This window comes from Sciurus carolinensis, chromosome 4, assembly GCF_902686445.1.
Source record: "Sciurus carolinensis chromosome 4, mSciCar1.2, whole genome shotgun sequence".
NCBI lineage: Eukaryota > Metazoa > Chordata > Mammalia > Rodentia > Sciuridae > Sciurus > Sciurus carolinensis.
Window position 1 is genome coordinate 5,306,179 of NC_062216.1, and position 19,299 is coordinate 5,325,477.

The following is a 19,299-nucleotide window of genomic DNA, read 5'->3' on the forward strand; positions in this document are numbered from 1 at the left end:
CCAAGGAGCCACATGCACGCTGAACTCAGCCTTTGCTTCGATGGGAAGCAAGGACCCTGGAGTGAGACTGGGGCTAGAGGCCTACAGGGCACTCACAGGAAGGGCCAAGATGGAGGGGTGAGCCTTGAATGTGAGGGGGAGGGGCCTCGACAATGCTGGGCAGTGGGGAGACGTGGCTGAGAGGCGAACAGTTGAGGTTCCTCTCTGGATCACCCATTTCTCCTCAAATGTGAGACGAGGCCACTTGCTAACTGCAAGAGAAGAGAGGTGGACCCAGCTGGAGGGCAGAGGAGAGCCTGAACTTCCCTGGGACAGGGCACAGAGAGCCCAGGGCCGGGAGGCGTGTGCTCTGCCCAGTCCAGGGGGCCAGCCGAGGCGTGGGCTCCAGGCTCGGTCCAGTTTGGGGAGAAATGAAAGCATGGAAGAGTGTTGCTGTGGACCGAGTGCACCCTCCCGTCCTGTGTCAAGCCCTCATCCCCAGCGTGACGGTGCTCAGACGAAGGCTCTTGCAGGAACCAGTCGCCTCAGCCTTGACCTTGAACTCGCAGCCTCCAGAACTGTGGACTGAACCTCTGTCTGAGCTCTCGACCTGTGGCGTTTGTTACAGGAGCAGTGGCAGACTAATACACGTGCCTTCTGTGCCTCTGCTTGGCCCTCCCAGCAGCTCCTCCTGTTCCTCCACCTGCTCCCTCCTGTGCCCGGTCAGATGCCCCTCTCCAGAATTGTACAGTCAACAGCAAGTCTCGCTCCCCCACGTGCATAAACAGACTGCAGGCCTCGTAGCTCCAGTTTGGGGACGTCTAGAGGACACTCCCCCACACTCCCCATTGATCCCTGGAGGACTGCATCACTACTGTGGTCAAACATGTGCACTGATCTTTATTCAGGGAGGAAACCCAGATTTTTAAACTGTGGATGTTTGTTTTGTTTTGCCACCATACAGAGCCCAAGTTCCCTGACCTCTTACCCACAGCCGCCTTGATGGTCATGTCCTTGGTTGCTGGTCTGTAGGACAAGTCCACAGGCCACACTACCAGCGCTGCCTGCAGCAGGACTCTAGGTGTCAGGTGTTTGTCACACTTGTGGCACATGAGACCTGAGTGTGCAGAGGGGAGGGAAGGCTGGGCGGGGGAGGGCAGCGCAGGGCAGCAGCTGCCGTGGGGCCCTGCCTGCTAAAGATCAAACAGGACACAGTGCCTTCCTTGTGGGGTTGAGCGGCGTCTGTCCCAGCTCAGGTGCTCTTCAGAGAGTCAGTCTAAGCTCCTTATTTTGGAATTGGCTTCTCAGTGCCGGAAGGAAGAGAAACGAAGGGCTTAACCTGACCTAGTAACTCCCCGGGTCAGGTACAATACTGCCACAAATGTGTCTTGTCCTTAGCACCAGGACAGGCCATGTCTGAGGGACACACTCACAGGCACACACACTCACACACACACACTCACACACATGCGCTCACACACACACATACACACACACACACACACACACTCACACACACACGCCCACATGCTGGGAGGAGGCTGCTTGGAAGTGCAAGATGGTGAAATATTCCATGGTTTCTACATTTCTCTATTTAAATTTTTTGCAAAACCCAGATATTTCTTGGAATGCTTCTCATATTTGTATGCATTTTTTTAAAAAAAACCAGTGAAGAGAAGCTATTATTAACACCTCTACACACAGATGTCTGAGGGAGTCGGGCCTTCCCAGGCTGGACAGAAGAGACACAACTGTGCCTCCAGGTGGAAGCAGCACTCAGCAGACGAGGCGTGTTAACAAGGGCTCGCTCTTGCCACGCCGACGTCTATTCTCCTTCATGGTGTGAGTCACCATTACCCCAGTTCCCAGGATGGTGCTCGGATGGGCAGAGAGGAAGCAGCTAATGAACAGGTGCAGAACTGAACCTGCTCATCACTGAGGTGTTGAGGCCGGGAACTCAGGCACAGAAAGGCTTGAACGGCCCCCAGGGAGATTGTCACACAGGCAGAAGCCCCTGGGCGGAGGTACAGGTCTTGGAAGTCTTCCCTGCTGTTGGTTTTATTGGTTTTTAGTCATAAAAAGAATGCACGCACTGTGAAAAGTTAAAATGATACCGACATGTATCAACAGAAAATGAAAGTTACCTTGAATATGACTTCCTCCCATACACAGGAGGCTAACAGATTGGTCTCCCCGAGCCCTTGACACGTTCCTCCACACATGTGGAGGTACGCATTGTCCTATGCCTCTGTGCATACACATTCTGAAGGGGACACGCTGGGACCCTGCTCTGCAGCTTCCTCCCACCATCTTTTAATATCATTAGATCAACTTCATTTTAACAATGACTTTACAGTACCACAGTATGCCATTTACATGGAAGACGTGTATGGATACCATCTATAGTAGAATACTTTAAAGTATTTAAATTAAAATTAGTAGATATCAAATGTCCACTTAATATTTTGAAATATTTATATACATTTAGAATTTACTTAATATTTATTTAAATGGGTATGAAGTCCCTGGATAAGAGGAATAAATTCCAATGTTTTGTAGCACCGTAGGGTAACTTTGGTCAACCATTCATTTTGTATTTGAAAATGTCTAGCAGGGAAGATTTTGAATGTAAAAACACAAAGAAATGCTACAAGTTTGAGGTGAGGTATATGCCAATTGTCCTCAAATGGGTCCTTTGCACACATGTATTGAAATGTCACACTGTATGCCAGAAACACGTACGATTACTGTGTGTCAATTAAAACATAAATTTAGAATTGTGATAGGATGTATAGGACACATGATGAGTTTCCATTTTGCCCATTTTAGGTGTGAAATGCCCCCACGTTCAGTCCACTCCAGAGCTGTCCCTCACCGCCACCATCCACCACAGACTTCTCTACCTTCCCAAGCTAAAACTCGGTACCCATTAAACAAAAATTCCTCATTCTGTCTCTCTCCAGCTTCTGGCAAGCACTATTTCACTTTCTACCTCGAGCACTTGGTTCTTATTAGAAGTTCCTTGTGTGCAAGGAATTGTCCAGTACTTGTCCTTTTGAGACTGGAGTAGGATTGCAGTCGAGGTTCATTCGGGTTACAGCCTGGGTCCAAATGATTTCTTGGATACAATACCAAAGGAACAGGCATCAAAAGAAAAGTAGCCAAATCTAACTTCATCAAATTTTTTAAAAAAACTCTTTTGCACATCAACTGTCATTAATGACAGAGAAAAAATGCAGTGCACAGAGTGGGAGGAGTTATTTTCAGGTCACGCATCTCAGGGATTAGTGTCCAGAATGTATAAAGAATTCCTGTCGGGAGCCGTGGCTCATGCCTGTAATACCAGTGACTCGGGAGGCTGAGGCAGGAGGTTCTTGAGTTCAAAGCCAACCTGAGCAAAAGCAAGGCACTAAGCAACTCATTGAGATGCTGTCTCTAAATAAAATACAAAATAGGGCTGGAAATGTGGCTTGGTGGTCAAGTGCCCCTGAATTCAATCCCTGGTACCTTTCTCCCCCCACAAAAAAGTTCCAAAAATTCAAGCACAGCAGAAACCTGATTCAGAAGTTGGCAAAATAGACATTTTTCCAAAGAAGATTGACAGATGACCAGGAGAGTACTTTTAAACTATATTCTTACTAGTGGACGTTCAATTTTTTTCATCTATTGTGATGGTGGTAAAATAATCAGCATGCCATATATTGCTATTATAAGACTGCATTTACTTATACAACAAATATTAAAAATCTGGTTTCTTTCCTGCTCTTAATGAGGAGAGCCGGTAAGCCTATTTGACTATAATGATGATAAATATCATGAAGGGAAAGTACCTACTAGTGTGAGTGTGAATATCTTGGCTGGGCCAACTCCCAAGAAGCTTTTTATGCAGAGCTGATACTGAGTTTATGGCATGAACTCCCAGGCTGGATTTGTTAGCTGAATGGTTAAAGGGGCTCTACATCTAAAATTCTAATAAATTCTGCCAACTTGTCCTTTGAAAGGTTGTACTAATTTATAGTCACATGCAAAAATAAATAAATAAATAAATACAGATTTGGACTTTTTTCTCCATATTGCCATTAATGCTGGTCAGAAATGTCCTTCATGCCGAGGTTAAGAAACCCTGGAAATGGGTAGAGCAAAGTCCTTACAGTCAGACATCCCCAGGTTCAAATCCTAGATTGCCCATGACCGGTCACCCCAATGATCATGCTCTGCATCTTCTGGAGTCTGGGACGGATACTCACAGTTTTTGATCACTAGTCAGAACATGAATTGAACATGGAGCGTGGGCCTTGAGGATGGATGTGTTCCAACAGCAGGCAATATTGTCATGATCACACACTCTGTGGGGAGGGAAGGTTCCCTGCACTTGGTCCTGTGGCCACAGTAGCAGGTGGCATCCCGGGAATGGTGAGGCAGGGCGGGTCAGGGACCCAGGTCGAGAGGGAATGTGGGCTCACTGATACTCTGCCATCTCCTGTGCTCTTACACGTTCTTCAGCGATTTTTCCGTGAGGTTGTGCTCATGGTTTTGTACAAGTTCTTGTTCTCTGAACTCAGAGTCTCTCTGTCTGTGTTGAGGTTTCCTCCTGGTTCTCTTTGACCGGGTTTGTAGTTTGTGTTTGTTTGATCTACCTGGCAGAATTGCCTAATGTACTAGAAATACTTCCATCTCTTCCTTTTTGCCTTCTGATTTCCTTTTAATACTTAGAGAGACTTCTTCCACCCATTATTCCCTATCACTTATACATTAATGTTCCTTTTTAAAATCTGTGTCTATTTAGGGTTATTTTTAATTGGTCGATGTATCTCCTTATCACAGGTCATATTTTTTCTTCTTTATATGTCATTTTTAGATTAGAGACCGGATATTAGGAATTTTCCTTGTCGGGTGTGGCACTTCTTTGCTCCTTCTGGGTGGTTTTCAGTCCTGGCTTGATCCCTCACATCCCTGTGCTGTCCAGACAGCAGATCTGAGTGGCTTGCTCTCCACGGCCTTGGCCTTGAGCTCTCTGGCCCTCCTGGTCTCCCTGGATTCTCAGGGAGCTCTGCAGGCCTGGCTGGAGCCCCCTCCCTGCGCTGCAGGACGGGTGCTCTCCGAGGCAGTGAGCTGGGGCAGTCGCCGGGCTTTGCTTCTCAGATTCCCATCCCTCAGGAACCACTGCCCTCTGCTGCCCAGGGCTCAGTCTTGACAGTCATTGTTTTATTTTGAACTTGCTTTTGAACCTTCTCCTTGAACTTTCTCTTTAGTGTCTTAGGACTGTTCATATTCTGTCTTCCCTTTATAGTGTGAAAAACCATTTTCTACAATGTAGGACAAATACCCTGCGCAGGCAGCTGGGGAGGAAATCTAAGGTTCAGAGCGCCATTGCCTGACTGACTTCTGACACTTGAGAGTGAGCATTCAGCCAAAGGCTGAATCCCTGCAGCTTCATCTTGACTTTATGATGCAATTCTGGGACCTTGAGTGAGTCCCTCCTTTCTCACTGAAGTGTGAGGTCTGAGGTCGAGCCTCCCGGGGACCCTGAGCTTTAACATCTTACATGCTGTGAGTTATTTTCTGCAATTTGTTCACTAGAAAGACTAGGTGGTTCAACCCTGAGGAGTACCAAAGTCACTACTGCAGATCTGACTGAGTTCTGTGGTCCTTCTAGTTGGGCTATGGGTCTACCCTGGCTTCCACGGACTGAACCCATTTTGGTTCTGCTCACCCTGGGGTCTTCCCACTGTCTCTGTATCCAGATTCTTAAGGAGTCCCTCACCGAGGATGGTCTCTGAGCAGCACTCCCGGTCAGGTGCAAGCTCCTGTCCCTCCTGATCTCCTCCTGTGTCTCCCCACTCTCCTCTTTGTCCGCTTCATGCATCAGCTGAGATAGTCAGGTACTAAGGGCTGAGGAAAACTACCTGGTAATAAATCAGGTCTAGGAGAAGCCTTCAGTCACTGAGCAGGAAGCTATGAATTAGCCTGCATGCGGCGGGCTGTCCCAGTATCTAGACCTAAGGTATAGACACATCAGGAAAAGTCTCCTGCTCTGCTCCCCATGCTCAGGGCCAAAGGTGGAAGACGTGGGTCTTTAGACCCATTTCTCAGGGCAAAATCAAAGTCCATTCCTTTCTGCTTTTTGGATTCTGAGTTACATCTTCAAGAGCTAAAGAAATGTGTGAGCACAAAGAATGTAACTCCAATTCTGCCACCAGGTGGGTCTCTACACAAAGCACAAAACCAGACTACAAATTAACATGTATTGTTCACACCCACTCATGTTAAAATATACGTATGAAGGATTTCTCAGGTTGGCTCATGGAAAGACTCAGTTTCTGCTCTGTATGCAGTTGGATTTTGTTCTAGTGAACACACGTTACTTTTATAATGAACAGAAACAATAGGATATTGGAATAGAACCTTGTCTCTTGCATTGGTTAAAAAGCTATCGCATTCTTCAGGAGGGGACACAGTGGCCACGGTCACTTGCCAGCATCTCCAATGCCCAGGAACCCAGGGAAGCCCTCTCTCTGGTGCAGCGCTCTTTCCACCACTGGCATGGAGTGGCAGCTGTCCCAGAGTGCCCGCGGCACGCTGGGCACAGAAACGTCTGGGTCTGTCCTTGGCCCCGGTTCCGTCCCTAGTTGGTTGGGTGACCTTAGGCAAACTGCGCTCAGACTCAGTTTTCTCATTTCTAAAATGACCATGACAACAATGACTTACTGAGAAGATTTCTCTACTAGCAAATATTTACGCGAGTCCTGTGCGCTCAACACGGAGGCAAGACTGGAGGAGGACGCTGTGATGAGGCAGAGGCTGCTCCTGCCTCCAGGAGCTTCATGTCCAGAGTGTGGAGGGCACTCACCTTTGGTCTTGTGCCATGCTCCCTGCTGTCCCCTCCCCTCACAGCCACACTCAAGCTAGTCTGCAATCAAGAGTCTAATGTGGGCCTCGGGCATCACAAGGCCCACCTCCCTGGGAAGGGGCATCTGGTCGAAGGGTGATTTCCCAGGGCAGCCACAGCTGGGACAGTCTTGGCCCTCCCTCCCCCAGTCACAAATGGTGGATCCCGGGATGGGCATGTGGCCCAAGGGATGTCATACTCAGAAAGAAGGATGCAGAACAAGCCAGCGATGGGATCCTGGCATCTATGGTCAGTTTGGGGGTCATATTTAAAACACAGGAGTGTGTGCTAACCGTGTATCTCACAGATGTGATGCAGGTAGTTCAGATTCACAATGGACTCTCCAGGATCCTGGTGCTTTCAGATGCCATCGAAGATTTCCTGAGAAACAAATCCCATTTAGAGACTTTGAATATTCTATTTCCTTTCCTTTCTGAAATATAAAAGCAGAAGAAAAATAAAATATTGTCACTATAGTTCATTCAGACTGATTCACGGAAGCAAATAGCATAAGCGTGCAATGTACCTTGAAGCAACTCAAGGTTGGTAGTGAGCCTACAATTCAGAAAAGCTATGAGTAGTGGCCTCCTCTCTTTTCTATACACATCCTCTTCCTCCACCTGGCAGGGCAAGCCTCAGAGATGGCACAGAGGGAGATGGTGCTCTTAGTGTGCACCTGTGCTCCCAGGTACCCTCCTGGTGTGTGTCACAGTCCCCGGTTTCTTTACCAGTTTATATGCAGTGACCCTGACTTGCATGTAAACACACCTGGTAAAGTGTAACATTTATACAACATACCTGTCCATTCTCTGCAGGGAGCTGTAAACTGTGCTCTGACTGGGGATGGAGAGAGAGCCCTGCTGAGAATTGGCCCTTCGAGTGTGGGTGTCCACTCTGTATGGTTGGTTATGTCCAGAATCGCCACTCACTGCCCGTCAGAGACACGGTCTCATAGTAGCTGAGCTGGAAGGGATTTAACCAGGGCTGCCTGGAGTTTCTGCTCTCTGTGGGGATTCAGGGGTTCTGTCAAGCATCAGCCCGCAGGGCCTGACCTCGCTTTAGCCTGAAGAACTGCACCCACATTCATCCGTATGTGAGACCACCTGAAAAAGCTGCTTCTGTGTGACAAAGGAAAAGCAAAATGAGCCCCCACATCCACATAATCAGATATTTCACAGGCACAGAAAGTAACTGCAGGGAGCAAAGGAGATCTCTTCAAAGTTACAACATGAACTTAAAAGGGGACAAGGGGAGGTTTCACTGAGCTCCCAGGTAAACAAGCTGTGACTCACCTGTCCTGACATTGGGAGAGGGTCACTCCACCCAGGCCGTGTTGGATGGCGCTGCCCAGAGAATCCTTAAGCCACTCTTCACTGTTGAGCTGGGCCCTGGTTTGTCAGGACCTCGGAACCTGAGCACACATAGGGTTCTTCAAGGCCTTTGGTTTATGGGGATCCACATCTTTTTAAATCACATTAAACTGTGGTTACCCTTTGCTCAGTGCCTGCCAGGGAACTTCTCTGGGGGAGATTATCTGTGTATCTAGCTATGTTTGCATCGTGTATCTACCTATCTGCCTATCTACATGTCTGTCCTCCATTTGTTTGGATGCTGGGATGCCTGGCGCATGCCAAGCACACACTCTGCCAGAGAGCTACTCCCCCAGCCCTCTGGGTGTTTCTTAATGGTGACGTGTTGAAACCAGGGGCAATTGGAAGCGTTTCAGAAGCTCAAGGGAAAACTCATCCAGTTTAATCTGGGTGGGAAGCAGAAGGGCTGTGAGCCCTCCGGGCTGCGAAGCCGGCATCGTGTGTGCCATTGGCTCCACCAGAACCCCACCATTTCCTGCTGTAACCAGCTCTTTCCTGCCCATGGTTTGTTCTCTGACTTTCCAGAAATGAGAAAAGCCAGGACACGAGAAGGCTGGAACTCAGTCATCATGCTGGGGAGGGCCTGAGCGGGAGCCCCAGCTGGAGTGTGGGTCTGGTGGAAGCCCCTGGGTCAAGAGGGAGGCCAACCCTGGGGGCATGGGTAGAACGGAGCCAAGGATGGGCAAGCTGAGGGCCACACGACACCCACCGTGTCTCTTCTCTTATAAGAAGGGGAATCTTACTTCTCTTTTGGGGCTGGTCTGCACACCAGGCAGCCTGTCAGAGCCCCCTGGTGCACCTGCGCAAAACAGCCCTTGGGCCAGAATTGCCCCCGGCAGGGGTCCAGCACCCGTCCCCCGGCAGTTCGTCCAGAGACCACAATGGCGGGCGATGTCCCTGCCTTGTGCTTTCACATGCCTTCATGCATGTCTGAAATTGAAGATGCCCTTTTTCAATGTTAGCATTTCCAAGTCCGGTGGGTCTCATGATCTCTGTAAATGGCTGATGTGCCATTCTCGCTCCCACTCTCCTCCCCTTGAGATAAGTGACAAGTGACCTGGTCCCCATCCTCAGGAGTTCATAGGTTCATGGGGGCATCGTAGAAAGGAGCAGCTAGCCATGACCAAGGCTGGACCAAACACTGTTCTAGAAGCTCTGTGGGAGCCGTGGAGGAGCAGGGATTAGGTATGGGGGTGGGAAAGGTTTTGTGCAGGCAGCAGTGTTCGGAGGGAGCTGTGGAGGGTGAGTGGGTGTCCATACGTGTGCTGAGCCTCTTGAGTCTCCTTCCTCCTGTGGAGAATGGGAGGCGACTTTGGGAATGAGGTAAGATGATGTTGGCTAAAAGCGAGCACAGGGTGATGTCTGAGCCTCTTTAGAATTCGGTAGAACTCAAGGTGGATCCACCCTGCCCTCCTTCCCTCTGCCTGCTCTTCTCTATATATCCCAAGTGCGTGTCACCATCTGAGGGTCCATGTCTTGCAGAAGGCAAGCTTGGGCTCTGGGATGCAAGCCCAGGCCGCCACTGTATTTGTCCAGCAAACATGCTGGGGACATTTGTCAGTGCCATGGCTGGCCCTACACATGGCAGAGTAGAGACAGCTCTATGGGTAGCACAGTGCGCACACTGGATGACCTTCCAGTGCTAATCCTTTGGAGGATGAACACATAGCATCCGTACCAGGCAAGAGGCACCAACCTCCCTTGGGTGAGACAAGTTTCCTCAGGGTTGGGGTTCTGAAGCTGAGGTCTGAAGGGTGCGCAGAAGCAGTGCAGGCCCCAGAGAGGTGGAGGGAGAGAGGCTGCAGTGGGCAGTGGGTGGAGCCCGAGTGACTGCACCGCAGGAGCAGAGCAGGGCGTCCTGGTGAGAGCTGGAAGGTAAAGGAGCCGCTGGGGAGGGCAGGCGACAGGTGGGTCCTCCAAAACCCTGTCTAGGATTTGGGACTTTCCTCCAGGGACAACAGGAAACGCTGAAAGGATTTCCCTCCTAACATTATGGTAAAACGACAGCATACAATCCACCATTTTAACCACCATTTTAACCGGCACCGCTCAATGGCTTTAAGTAAATAATGCACATTACTGTGCAAACGCCTCTGCCCTCCAGCTACGACCTTTCATCTTCCCCGGCTGAAGCTCTGGGCCCAGTGAGCACCAGCTGCCCTTCCCTCCAGCCCCAGCCCTGGAAACCTCCAGTCTGCTTCCTGTTTCTATGAACTTGACTGCTGGGGGGCTGCCTGTGGATGGAAATGTGCAGTACTCGTCTGATTCTGACTGGCTTCTTGGCTTGCCATCTAGAAGGTTCATCTGTGCAGCAGCATGTAGCAGGCTGAATCGTATTCCACTCACCGTACACACCACATCTGGCTAATCCAGTCATCCACTTGGACCACTATTGCAAGGGTTTAAGAAAGAGTAACGTGGTCCCACTCATGTTTTGAAAAGATCCTTGCTTGTACTGTGGAGACTGATTTGGAAGAGATGCAGTAGAAGTGGGGAGCCCAGGTAGAGGGCTACTGCCTGTGTCTAGCCTAAGAGGCCCCTTGGAGGTGAGGACGGGGGAGGTGGCAGCTTGCACAGCTCCGTAGGAGGAATTAACAAGTTGCCTCTGGTGCAGGCAGTGATGGAGAGAGAGGAGAGAGCAAGGGCCTTCCAGGGGGACTGGGCTGCCCTTTCCCAGTGACTGTGTGGAACCTTGGCTGGTGGAGCCTGAGAAGTGTACTGGCCACGGGGGCAGGGGTGGGCAAACCCAGAGCTCAGGGCTAAGCCGAGGCGCAGAGGGGAAAGTCGCCAGCCCCAAGGAGGCGACTGAGGTTCAAGGGGTGCGGGAAGTTCCCCAGAGCCAGTGTACACAGTGAAAAGCCAGAGGGCCAAGGATCACCCCTGAGCAGCTGCCATGTTCGAGAGTCAGCTTGGTGACACGAGGGAGGGCCCAAACAGCAGGGTGCTGCCGTGAAAGCCGAGCGGGGAAAAGCATATTGGCAAGAAAGTGTTCAGCGGGATGCGGATAGAGCGCTCACGGACATCAGCAGCTCAGAGCTTACTCCAGGGAGTACGGAGTGTGGGACGTCCCAGGAGGGTGGCCTGAGGAACTGCAGACACCGAGACTGGAGGTCACCCCTACATGCTCTTGGTCCAGCTGTCCAGCTTCTCTGAGTCTTTATTTCCTAACCTTCAGATTGATACACAGATGCTCAGATGACACCTGACAGCTCATACGAGTGCGTTTATGGGGGTTGGGGTTGCAGTGTGACTCACAGAGACCTGGCAAGGTCCTGCCCCTACAAGGTGACTTTCCTCACCCTGCAGCGGTGCCCGCGTTCTCCCTTTCCATGGCAATTCAGCAGCACAGGAGCTTGAGGACTTGGCTGACATCACCTTCAACATTTGTACCCAGAACTCTGAAGGAAGGGGGACTGGTGTCACAGGACGCAGAGAGGCTGTCTGTGCTAAAAGCGCTGGTCCTGTGGCTGTCTGGTGGGCCACTGAAAGCAGGATAAAATTTGCCATCTCTGCCTTCATCTTGAATCTGTCTTCAGATTCTTGCTAACTCGGCACACAGGCGTGTTAACCACTTAAGGAGTGTTCCTGTGAAAACTGGTAATACAGGGTTTATTAGCCCTAAATCTTCCTAACCTATTTCATCCCCTTTCAAGACTGAGATCACCAAGATAAGAGGAACTAAGATATTCTCATGATTTGCAGGGATGCCTAACACCAGCTATTATAAAGTTCTGTTCCAGATCCTAAAGTGGCACCTAGAAGTCTCTAGTCGTTGCCCTTCTACCTTCAGGGAATAGCAGAGCCCTGTAGGCAGATCAACCCATGATGAGACTCCCCACAAAGCAGCAGATTGCCCCAGGAATAGATGACTCCTCAGGCAGTAGCCTCTTCCCATGGGAGCCAAATTGCCCTCTTCCAGGATCACAGGTGTGATAAACATCCCGAGCAGCAAACAGAGATCACCCCTCTAGCAATGAGGACATCCGCGGGGCGCCTGGCAGAACCCAGAAGGAGATAATGGTCCACAGACCACGATCTGACCAAGATAGTTTGGTTACAGATATCTCTTGCCCTGAGCCCCAATTCTTCAATGGAAACCTAAAGCTCATGTCGACACCCCAGAGACATAACTGAGATGCTTGATTTCACTCTGCCTTCCCAATATGTCTTTCTCAATTGAAATTCCTTTCCTGACCTTTCCATTACTTTTTTACTTTTGTTTGGGGTGACTGGCCAACTCTGATTTGTTGGGAACCCCAGAGTCAGTCCTGTGGCCTAGGACCCCAGTAACATTGGGACTTAGCAAGAAGGGCCAACACCTTCTGCTGCAAAGAAGAAATGTCTATTTCAGATACATTTAGTCGCCGTCTGGTATCAGAGAAGTCAGGGGCAGGAGAGAGGGTGCCTGGGGTCAGGAGACTGGGCTCTTGCCTCAGCTCTGAGTGGCACTATAGCTCACTCACTGCTTGCTTCTCACCCTGGGATTTCTAAACTGTGACAGAGTCATCTTCAGCTAGATAATTCTGGAATGTACTTCCTCAATGCAGGTGTGTCTGTATTGCAAAAAACGTCCCTACTGAAGAAGACTGTTGTCATCTTCAGGTAAAAAGACATTTCTCCAAGCCAAACACCTGAACAACTATTGTCATAGTCACTTCCCAAAACTACACTGTGAGTTGGGTACTATTGATCCCACTGAATGCCGGAAGACACCTTGGCGTTAGAGGTGAGAGACTGGCCCCAGTGAGAGAGTGTTTGTACCAGGCGGCAGTAAGCTGTGTTTGGCAGGGAATTATGAATCCAAACCATAAATTATGACATGCTCTTCCTGGAAAAGCCGTTGGTGGAGCAGAATAGAGCCTGGAAAAGTCTCTGCCGCTCTGGAGTAAGCCTCAAACCCTCGACTGGCTTTGGAGGCACGGCCCCTGGGATGGGGTCAGGCACTCCTGGCCTGGCTCCCCCTGCTCCGCTGCACCCCCACTCTCACCTGTGCAGAATCCCACTGCCACCTTCCCGTCTTGCCACCTCTGGGCAGCCCACCACCGGGCTTGAACGTCCTGTCACCAGCAGAACTCTCTCTGTTTGTCAAGGTCTGTGAACCTTTTCTGACTCCCCTCTGACGTGACACTTTCCTCCTTCTGAATCTTTATTGCATTTTCAACTTCTCTTCTGCTTTGAATTATAGGCCCTCGTTTCTTTACCATCTTTGTACTGGAACGCGAAGGTGAGTTGTGCTTTGGATTTCATACAAACTGAAGCTGTGATGATAAGGTGGCCCATAACCAAAGCTGGGCTGCTACTTGTGACTTCAAAGGCACCTGTCCTTAGCAGGTCCCGGTCTCACTCAGGCACTTATCGGATAAGTAGCTGGTTTGGGGGTCTGAGCCGGGTGTCCTGCGAGGCGCGGAGCTCCAGCAGTGAGCAAGATGCTCCGCTGACTCCAGCTCAGAAACATCACTGCAAGTTGTCACCCCGCTCTTCTGCAGTCCCTCTAACGCCGTCTGTGGTGGCTACCAACTTGCCCGGCCTGTGAGCTCTCCTGTGGCCACTGTGAGGTGATCTGTACCCCGCTTCTCCATTTGCGGGCAAGGAAAGGGTTCCGCAGTGTGAACCGATTTGCCTGGTGCCTCACAGTGTCTGCAGCAGCGAAGGAGGAAGCAGTGGGAAGGGGCGGGGCGGGAAGAGTGACCCCAACTGGGGGACGCAGCGGCCTTTGTGTCTGAAATGCTGTTCCTGAAGCTCAGCTGGGCTGCTGACCTGAAGGCTGCGTGCTGGCCTCATGCTGCTGCGGCCAGGCCCCCGCCAGGACAGGTCCTCCGAGCTGAGCACCCCCAGCCGGCAGGGTCCAGGTCTTGCCCCAAATCTGCCCAGAATTCTGTCCATTCGCCACCCACAGACTTGAAAATTACAGGTCTCAGGGTTCAAGTTGGATGTTCATGCTATGGGGAGTCACCGTTGGAAAATCCTGAGGCTACATGTCCAGGTGGAAAAAAGGAACTGGTATTGGCCCCTGAAGGAGAAAGTTCTATATCAGGAAAGCGTGGGGAGAGCCTTAGACTCACGACTTCCATTGCAAGTGTTCAGAATCAAAATGGGCTCATTTTTTAAGTATTGAAAGTGGAGTATTTCAGAATGGTAACGAAATAGCTGTTGTAGCAGGAAAAAGGGGGTGCACGGTCTCCCCCAGGTCATGTGCACTTCCTCCAGCCAGCCCCACCCCCATGCACAGCTGCCTCCTCCTTGGCCTACAGCAGGCCACGCTGGGTGCTGGTTCAGGGTCCCTGGGAGCTTGCAGAGGCTTTGACAGCTGCAGCTTACCCGTGGCTCTGAGCCAGGCTTTCTAGTGACCGTGACCACCGTGCTGCTTCTGCAAGTGGCATGTGCTGCTGGGCACTTCCGTCCATGCTAGAGGCCAAGCTCAAGCCTCTAACAAGGGCCTAGGCAGAGCGCTCACCAAGTCCTTTCCTGGGCTCGTTTATCAAGTGATGAGTTTGCACCAAGTCATTTCTGAGGCCTTTACCCTGGTACGTTTGCACCTAGGATCCAGGACAGCCTCAGCACTGTGGCACCTCTACCCGTCCTGATTTGGGTTATGGGGTGTGGCTGCTCTGTTCGGCAGAGTGGGCCTCCAGACTTGGGGGGATGAAGCCCCGGTTACTCTCCCTGAGGTGCTCGGTGTCTTTGGGCAAGTCCCTCAGCTCCCGGGACTCGGTCTCCCCATTTGTGAAGTGGAGGCGACTAAAGTACCCGCGGGGCTGGACTGTGAGGCTCGGATGTCCTTAAGGACCAGGACACTGGTGCTGGCAGGTGGTGCAGCCCCCGCCCGGCCCCTCGTGCTCCTCCAGGGTGGGCTGCTTCTGAGTCGACTTTGGGTTCCTCCCACCTGCAGGTAGTGTGGCCCACATTGGGCTCCCGGCAATGTCCCCTGAGCCGAGGCTTCTGGCTCCAAAATACACACCTGTCCATTCTAAAAATATACACGTACACCTCCAGTCGATCAATAGACCCTAAGTTGGTCGTCCGTGTAAAGCACTGAATTATGTCCACTTAACCTGCGTGTCTCATCTAAGGCAGTGCTCCGGCCCTGGGTGGCCGGGGGCGTGGGCAGTCATCAAGCTGGGGCATAGGACGCAGCTCCAGAAGGTAAAGATCGACTTCAGCTCTGATCAGAGTAGTACAACTGTTACAGTCCGTGGAGAAGACAGGCTCTTCAGGGAAAGGAAATCTGCCTGTGCCTGAGGGAAGACCCCAGCTCTCAGAGGAGCGAGCGCAGGCTACGTGTGTCCATCGATTTGGGTCTGGACTCGAGTTCTGCTCTTGCTGCACTGACACCCTGACTGTAGAGCCAGGGACACACCTGGAGGCCAGGAGAGAGGACGCGGGAGCTGGCCATGCGGGGTGAGCCTCGCTCCTTGCTTGCTGGTCCACTTCCCAGGGACCATTTATCCTCAGGCTCTTCACTCTGAAGACAAGAAGCAGTGACAGGGCCCATGTTATGTGGTGGTGGGCAGAGTAAGGAATTCACGCAGGAAAAGCCCTCAGATGGTGCCTGGTGCACCAAGCACTCAACCAAAGGGACTATGATCATGCTCTGGGAAAAGGAAAGTTGCTATCAAATATTTCCTGCTTAGTGGGCATTTAAAAATCCTCTTTTTAAACAGATTTACCCTACCTGGTTTTTTAAAAAAAAAAATTTCTTAAATTTACAAGTAATAATTTTCACGCTTACGATGAGAGCATGGTCTTTTGAAATAGGTATACCTGATGGAGTGGCTAACTCAAGCTGACTGACAGGTGCATTAACTTAGATACCTGTCATCATCTTGTGGTAAGAGCACTTGAAATCTACTCTAAGCAATTTTCATGCACACAAAGCATTTAGTAACTCTAGTCACCATGCTGCACCACAGATCTCCCGAACCCACTCCCCATAATCCAAATATCGTACCTCTGACCAGAGTCTCCCCTCCCAGCCTCCCCAACCCCAGCTTCTTGCACTGCCAGAACAGCGCTGTTAGCTGGGGTCCATGCTGCCTCCCAAGGGGACACCTGGCGACATCCGGAGGGTTGGCTGACTTACTGGTGGGGAGGTACACTGGCCTCCGCTGGGTGGGGCTCAGGGACGCTGCTGGACATGCTTGGACACAGGCAGCCTCCCGTGACCAAGAATTCTCTGCCTAAAGTGTCGGTAGGCCTGGGAGAGAGGGCAGGTTGAACATTTTGGCCTGATGCCTCATTATCCATTCCAGTGGGTGTTAGCACCGCATAGCTGCCACCTGTGCCTGGGTTCTGGCAGAAGGTCCTCCGGTGTGTCACTGGGGAGAACAATGGGATTTCTCATAGGCTTGATCTTATCAAAATGGCTAATGATGGAGCCATTGCACAGATCTGTTTCCTTTTACTCACTTGGCAAACAGCTACTGAACCTCTGCCCTGCGTCAGGCTGTGCTTGTGGGTTTCGGAGATGGACAGAGATGAAAGGTCCAGCCCTGCCCGTGAGCGGCCCACACCTACAGTCAGCCCTAAGGGTGAGCTAGGGCCTGCCCACCACAGAGGGAGACAAGAGCAGGTGGAGGTTCCGTGCACAGAGTCCCTGCCCTCCTTCAGAAGCCAAGCACAACAACCAAGTTTCACAAATAAGATGGGTGACAACTCACGTGTACTTATGTGGGCCGTGCTGCTGGAAACAGCAAACTGATTTGTAGCAGTACCCTCCTGTTTGCACAAACATGCGCTGTGCAGCCCCAGCCCATTTGAAAGTCTTATTTTGAGGCAGAGTCTTGCCAAGTTGCCGAGGCTGGCCTCAAACTTGTGATCCTCCTGCCTCAGCCTCCTAAGTTGCTGGGATTACAGATGTGCGCCATAGCTTATCTCTTAAGTAGCCAAAGTGATCCTTGTTAAAAACCATCTTCTTTAGAATTTATAGATCATTTTACCCAGTTTAAATATCCATGGTTCCTTGTTCATTTGCCCATTCATTCAGAGGCGCTGATTGACTCCCCCTCCTGGCTCCTGGCTCAGCAGGAGGTGAGGTCCCCAACGCCTCCTGACTCCTTTCTGGTGTGCGCCCAGAGTCTGACAACGTGGGAGACTCTTGAGAGGCGAGGACGTGTTAGTGAAGTCAGAGGAGGTTTCTCAGTCTCCCTGTGGCCTTGACCTCCACCATGCAGGCTGCAGGTCCTGAGTGCGGCGGCTTCCGGGAGGCGGGGCCGCAGTCCCAGGGCTTCCACTCACGGGGACTGAGGATCAATCACGGGATGAGCAGCGCCCTTCCCTCCAGAGCCTTTGTTTTACTGGATGAGATGAACAGAGAGGGAGATGGAGAACTATGAACCCGCAAACCCTCGTGCGAGCGCGTGTGAAATAGGGTGACGGCAGGGAAAGTGTGCGGGAAGAGGAGGCAGCACAGGAGGGCGGAGGCAGGAGAGGAGGGCGGGTGGTCGGTGGGCGTCTCCGGGGAGGGGCTCTGGAGGGCCGCGCAGAGCTTGAAGGTCAGCCCGAGGCACGGCGCTCACGCACCCGTGAAGACACCTCCGGGCGAGCGCACACAGACCCGGCGCTGCTTGCTCTTGTCCTCAGCCTGGCCCAGGCCCATCCTCACCCAGGGGACCTAGTGAGGAGCCCAGCAGGGGAGCCCGTGGGAGGGAGGGGCCAAGACCTGGGCCAGCTGCTGCAGATGGACTCAGAGGACACATCCTGAGGTGAGGCAAGGGTTCAGGAAGGAGTCGGTGGCCGCACAGGCCCAAGGGAAGAGGAGGGGTGGGCCGGGCGGAGCCCAGGGTTCTTCTGGCCCAGCACGCCCTGCCCCACGCAGCTGCAGGGGCAGCCAAGGACCAGCTGGCTAAGGCATGGGGCCAAGGCTCGGCTCCAAGGACGGTGCTCCTGTGTGTTCTCCAGCTGTGCTGGCCTCTCCTGGACACTGGCTGACATTCCCAGTAACGAGGTTCCTCCGCCCTTCCTGACAGGAGCTCACAGCTCTTGGTGGACTTCAGCACAAGGGTAGTGTGCAGGGCCCTGTGGAGGAGAGCAGGAGGGTCCAGGAACTGTCAAGTAGAGTGGGTTCCAGGTGCTGTGTGGACACTTGGGACTCGAGCGTGTAGCCGGTGCCGGGGTCAGATTTCCTCCAACTGTGAAACCACACCTGCTCTGCCCCAGCCGCCTGGGCCCTGCGGTTTCTGCTAAAGCCACCCTATTGGAATTCTTCACACGTTCTCACTGAGAACTCCTAGTTACCGCGTTCTCTACTGGACGCCGTGGGATCCGGACCCATGCTGTCCACACTGTCATCAGGAGGTGGGCACACACAGCCACCCCAAGGCCCATTAGATTGGCTCCTGCTTCTGCCTCTGGCTAGGTCAAGGCAACCTCTTCAGGTACTCACAAACCTGGGCAGCAAAAACATCTGAAGTCTTTTTTAAGTAAAAAAACTGAATGAAAATCTGAGAAGCAAACAGATCAAGGAAAAAACATGATGCCTACAACCTATCAGCAGTGTTGTGATGCTGTAATATGTGCACGTCTCAGTACTATTTCAGAACAGTGGTTGGTTTTCAAAGAGTTTATTTTCTATCTATCTATTTATTATCTATCTATCTATCTATAGCTGCAGAAACCTGTGTTTAAATATAATCTTTTGGGAAACATCTGCTTCATTTCTTCCCATCAGAAAGACTCTATGGAACAGTTTAAAAACCACTTTCTTGGGCTGGGGTTGCAGCTCAGAGGTGGAGCACTTGCCTAGCATGTGTGAGGCACTGGGTTCAATTCTCAGCACCGCATATAAGTAAATGAATAAAATAAAGGTCCATCAACATCTAAAACAAATAAAAAAAAATAAAAATCACAGTCTTAGCTGGCTTTCTTAACAAAGCCCCGTGGTTAAAAACCGAGTCTGGGAACTTGTAGTTTTGTGATTGTTTACTGAACCACTGACCACAACCTCACGGAATTTGTCTTTGGAATATGACTTTAAATTTTTGAACAGACGCTCGAGGCAGGGCTCCTGACGCTCTTCCCATGCCTGTCCTTCTATTTGGGCCGATGTGACTTCTGTCAACCTCT